Raw genomic sequence first — 5,961 nt, 5'->3', positions numbered from 1 at the left:
TGTGGTCTTTAGTATATTTATAGAGTTGTGCAGTTTTTATCACTGTCGACTTTAGAACATTTTCATCACCCCAAAAAGAAACCCCATACCCATTAGCAGTCACTCTCCATTATCTCCCTATCCCCTGCCCTCCCCCTGCCAGTGCCTGACAACCACTAATCTTTCTCTCTCTACAGATATACCTCTTCTGGCCATTTCAGATAAACAGACTCATATAATAAGTAGTCTCTTGAGACTGGCCAGCCAATTATATATTTTTTTAATATCTTAAATAGAAGGAAAGAATATTTTATATTTACCCACATTTTCACCATTTCCAGTGCTCTTCATTCCTTTGTGTAGTTTTAGGTTTTCATCTTGTTATCAGTCTCCTTCTCCTTGGGGGATTTATTTTAGTATTTCTTGCAGCACAATTTTGCAGGCATTAAATTATTTCAGCTTTGTATATATGGCAAAGTATCTTGCCTTCCTTTTTGAAAGATATTTTCAATGAGATTAGAAGGCAAGGTTGACAGGATTTTTTTTTTCGTTTAGTGTTTCACATACAGTACTTCACCACCTTCTACTTTGTATAATTTCCAAAAAGAAATCTCTTGGGTTTTTCCATCTTTCTTCTTCTCTATGTAATAATCTGCTGCAGGCTGTTATCCAGGGCATGCACTTGCATGAGGGGGGCTAATATCAGTTTAAGACCCCGCAGAGTCACAAACAAATGTGAGTCCTTGATATGAGTTTCCCCAACCTCTCCCCCACCTCTCATGGCCGTCTCGAATGCCCTTTAGATGAGACCTCTAAAAAGATTATGAGAACTCAGCTTTTTTTGGTTTGAATTGACCACTCTGGTCTGAGCCAGAAAGCCCAAAGCATTCCATCCACAGATCCTAAAATCGAGGCATGTGCCCCGGGCCCTATAGCCTTCCCCACCTTCACTTCGACTTCAACATGTAGCTTCTTAAGGGATTTCATGTACTTCCTAGAGAAGTAATAGATCTATTTCAACTTCTCTGGTAGCCTGTTGCTGAACTGTGGCTCACCACTGCACACCTTTTGCTATAATTAGGAAATATTGATTTAACAAGGTCATAACAAGCATCCTAATAAGTGAAATAAGATGCAGGAGGGTTAAGAGTCAGAGAAGGAGACAGCAGCAGACCTGTCTGAAGATGGAAGGGAGCTATGTTAATGAATGCATAAGCCACTTTTCCATCCTCACAATCTAGAAAAATCAAGGAAACAGATTCTCCCCTAAATCTTCCTGCAAACACTTCAGTTTCAGCTCAGTGAGATCCATTTCAGACTCTGACTGTCAGAAATGCAAAATAAGTTGGCGTTACTTTAAGCTACAAAGTTTGTGGTAATTTGTTACAGCATACAAAGGAGAGGGATACACCTTTTTTTCATACATTTTGTCTATTTTTGTTTGTTTGTTTAAGGTGACAGTGTGAATCCAGTCTCTTTACCACATTCTGGCATGAAGCAAAAGTCCCCGTCAGTTCTGTTTTTTGTTTTGTTTCCATCCAAGCTAACAATTCCAGTCGGGTAGAAACTAAATATGTGTAAAAACTCTTCCTCAAAGGTTAGATAACTTGAAATGTGTTGAGGGAGTTGTATATAAGGAAAAACCCTAAGGTAACAAAGAGAAGCCAAAAATATAAAACCAGAGTAGAAAACTGAGCATGAAACTATCAGAATATTCAGCTTCACTATGTATTAAAGCACACATATAACAAATAGAATTGTAATGTATAAAGCAAGCATGTAGTCAAAACATTCCTGACCCAGAAGTTTTTTTGTTACATTCGGGGGGTGTGGGGTGCAGGGAAGTAAGCATTTTTGTTTTATCTATGGGATGACTTTAAAGAAGACAAACAGGAAGAACAATAATTAAAACATTTATATTGGTTACTGAGTTGAGGTTTTGTCTCCCTGGACCCATAATTTAGTTACACAAGTCAATCTTTTACCCATCTTGGGAGGAAAGAACTACCTCCTCTCACCCTAAATAAGTAGGTAGAGTCAATATGTGAAAATATTCTGTTAGTTTGGAGTTTCCCTGTGGACAATTTTCTTTTCTATTTTTTTTTAATTCTGGTAAAATAAACCTAAAAAATTTACCATCTTAACGATTTTAAGAGTACAGTTAAGTAGTATTAAATACATTGAGAAAATGAGGAATTATCAAAAAATATGTTGATAATGTTGTGAAACCATGACAATCTGTTTCTATAACTCTATCCTGAAAGACTGAAATTCTATACCCATTAAACCACTCCCGTTTCAATCTGCTTTCTGTCTCTATGATTTTGATTACTCCAAGTAACTTATATAAGTGGGATTATATAGTATGTCTTTTTGTGATGGGCTTATTTCACTTAGCATAATGTCCTGACGGTACGAAGGAAATTAGAATTCTCTTCCGTTCTAAAGCTGACTATTCCATTGTATATATATACACCACATTTTATCTTTCCCTTTATCTGTATATTGGCACTTGGACTGCACCTATTTTAGCTATTGTGAAAAGTGCTGCTATGACTGTGGGTATACAAATAGCTAATCATGATCCCTGCTTTTAGTCATTTTGGGTATATGTTTAGTTTCTTAAGGAACCACTATAACTGTTTTCCATAGCGGTTGGACCATTTTACAAGCCATCAACAGTGATCAAATGTTCTAATTCCTCCACATCCTCTCCTTGTTATTTTCTGTTTTTGTGATGATTGCCATTCTAATGATATGAAGTGGTATCTCAGTGTAGTTTTGATTTGCATTTCCATTATGATTCTTGATGTTAAATGTCTTTTCATGTGCTTATTGGCCTTTATGAAACATAAGCTGGAATCAAGGTTCCTGGGAGTAATATCAATAACTTTAGATATGCAGATGACACCCACCCTTATGGCAGAAAGCAAAGAACTAAAGAGCCTCTTGATGAAAGAGGAGAGTGAAAATGTTGGCTTAAAACTCAACATTCAAAAAATGAAGATCATGGCATCCGGTCCCAACACTTCATGGCAAATAGATGGGGAAACAATGGAAACAGTGAGAGACTTTATTTTCTTGGGCTCCAAAATCACTGCAGATGGTGACTGCAGCCATGAAATTAAAATATGCTTGCTCCTTGGAAGAAAAGCTATGACCAACCTAGACAGCATATTAAAAAGAAGAGACGTTACTTTGCCAACAAACGTCTGTCTAGTCAAAGCTATTGGTTTTTCTAGTGGTCATGTATGGATGTGAGAGTTGGACTAAAAAGAAAGCTGAGCGCCGAAGAATTGACGCTTTTGAACTGCGGTATTGGAGAAGACTCTTGAGAGTCCCTTGGACTGCAAGGAGATCCAACCAGTCCATCCTAAAGGAAATCAGTCCTGAATATTCATTGGAAGGACTGATGCTGAAGCTGAAACTCCAATACTTTGGCCAAACTGATGTGAAGAACCGACTAGTTGGAAAAGACCCTGATGCTGGGAAAAACTGAAGGCGGGAGAAGGGGACAATAGAGGATGAGATGGTTGGATGGCATCACCGACTCAATGGATATGAGTTTGGGTAAACTCTGGGAGTTGGTGATGGACAGGGAAGCCTGGCGTGCTGCAGTCCATGCGGTCAGAGTTGGACATGACTGAGTGACTGAACTGAACTGAATACCTTCTTTGGAGAAATGTCTATTCAAGTCTTTTACCCATTTTTTTGTGGAGATATATATATATATATTTTTTTTTTTTTTCAGATTCTTTTCCATTACAGTTTATTATAAGATATTGAGTATAATCCCTTGTGCCATACAGTAGGACCTCATTGTTTATCTATTTTAGATACAGTCATTTGTATCTGTTAATCCCAAACTCCTAACTTACCCGTCCCCTTGTTTCCCCTTTGGTAACCATAAATTTGTTTTCTATGTCTGTGAGTCTGTTTCTATTCTGTAAATAAGCTCATTTGTATCTTTTTTAGATTCCACATATAAGTGATGGCGTATGATATTTGTCTTTGTCTGACTTACTTCACTTACTATGATAACATCTAGGTCCATCCATGTTGCTTCAGATGGCATTATTTCATTCTTGCATTCTTTTTTATGGCTGAGTGATCTTCTACTGGGGCTTCCCAGGTGGCGTTAGTGGTAAAGGATCTTCCTGCTAGTGCAGGAGCTCCAGAAGATGGGGGTTTGATCCTTGAGTCGGGAAGATCGTGGAGTAGGAAATGGCCACCTGCTCCAGTACTCTTGCCTGGAAAATTCCATGGACAGAGGAGCCTGGTGGGCTACAGTCCATGGGGTCACAAAGAGTCACACATGACTGAGTGACTGAGCATGCACACGGCAGGATATAAAGTTAATATACAAAAATCAGGTAAATCTCTGTATACTAACAACAATCTGAAGAGAAAATTAAGGAAACAGTTTCATTTACAATAGCATCACTGAGAACAAAATACAAATTAACTTAGCAAGGAGTTTAAAGACTTGTACAATGGAAACTATAAATCATTGCTGAAGGAATTTAAAGACGATATACATAAATGAAAACACATCTCTTTTTAATGGACTGGAAGACTTAATGTTGTTAAGCTGTTAATACTACCCAAAGTGATCTACAGATTCAATGCAATCCCTACCAAAATCTCAATGACATTTTTGCAGAAATAGAAAACCTCTCCTAAAATTCATATGGAATGACAAGAGGACCAAAATAGCCAAAACAATCTTGAAAAAGAAGAACAAAAATGGATGACTCATGTTTTCTGATATTTTAAGCTTATTACAAAGCTACATTAATCAAAACAGCACAGTAACAGCATAAAGACATACATATAGACCAATGCAATAGAAAATCAAGAAATAAGCCCTCAAGAATGTGCTCAAGTGGTTTTCTTTTCTTTTCTTTTTTTTTTTTCACAAGAGTGCCAATCCTTAAATTTACATGGAATCATAAAGGACCCAGAATTGCCAAAGTAATCCTGAGGAAAAAGAACAAAGCTGAAGATATAACCCTACCAGACTTCAGACAACACTACAAAACTATAGGGATTGAACCCATGTCTCTTGCATCTCCTGCATTGGCAGGCAGATTCTTTACCACTGTACCATCTGGAAAGACCTTATATCCTGCTACTTTGCTGAATTTACTAGTTCTAACAGTATTTTTTTGTGGAATCTTTAGGGATTTCTACCTATAGACCATATCATCTTCAAAAGAGATCATTTTACTTCTTCCTTTCCAATTTGGATGCTTTTTACTTCTTCTTGCCTAATGACTCTAGCTAGAACGTCCAATACTATGCACTTACCTAATTCTGTCTTTTCATAATAGGGAAACTAGGATCAAGAAAAGATAAGTGATTTCTTTAAGGTCTCATTGCTAAATAGGGACAGACCCAAGATTAGAAAACTCTATGCTCCCTACTCCCAGCCTAGCATTCTTTCCATTACTATACCAGCTCAACAAAGATTGGGATTTCTGTATTCCAGACATGTGCACCCCAGTATTAATATTTTAATAGGTATAGTGGAACTACCTACCATTCAAATGGCATGCAATTGCCACTGTCATAACTATTGTGTTGTTTAATCTGCAGACAACTATTATACAGATCTACATGGCCTTTAATTTGAAATTTATAAGTATTTATCATTTTTATTAACATTTTACTAGGAAAAATTCCACATGTATAGAAAAATGAAAAAAAAATTGAAACCCTCCATTACCTTCTCCCTAGAATAGACTTAATATTTGTCAACACTTTGTCATATTTTTTGTGTATTTTTTTCCTAAACCACTTAAAAATAAATTGCAGGTGCCATGACACTTTACCCCTAGTTTACTGCTAAATAGACATTTTACCCCTAAATAATTCAGCAAGCATGTTCTAGGAGAAAGGATATTTTTATATATAACCTCCCTACCACACCAAAGAAAATTATTAAGAAATTTATGATATCATCTAATTCCTGATTCATAC

This window comes from Ovis canadensis, chromosome 1 (genome assembly GCF_042477335.2).
Source record: "Ovis canadensis isolate MfBH-ARS-UI-01 breed Bighorn chromosome 1, ARS-UI_OviCan_v2, whole genome shotgun sequence".
NCBI classification, from domain to species: Eukaryota; Metazoa; Chordata; class Mammalia; order Artiodactyla; family Bovidae; genus Ovis; species Ovis canadensis.
Note: the sequence above shows the minus strand (reverse complement) of the source record.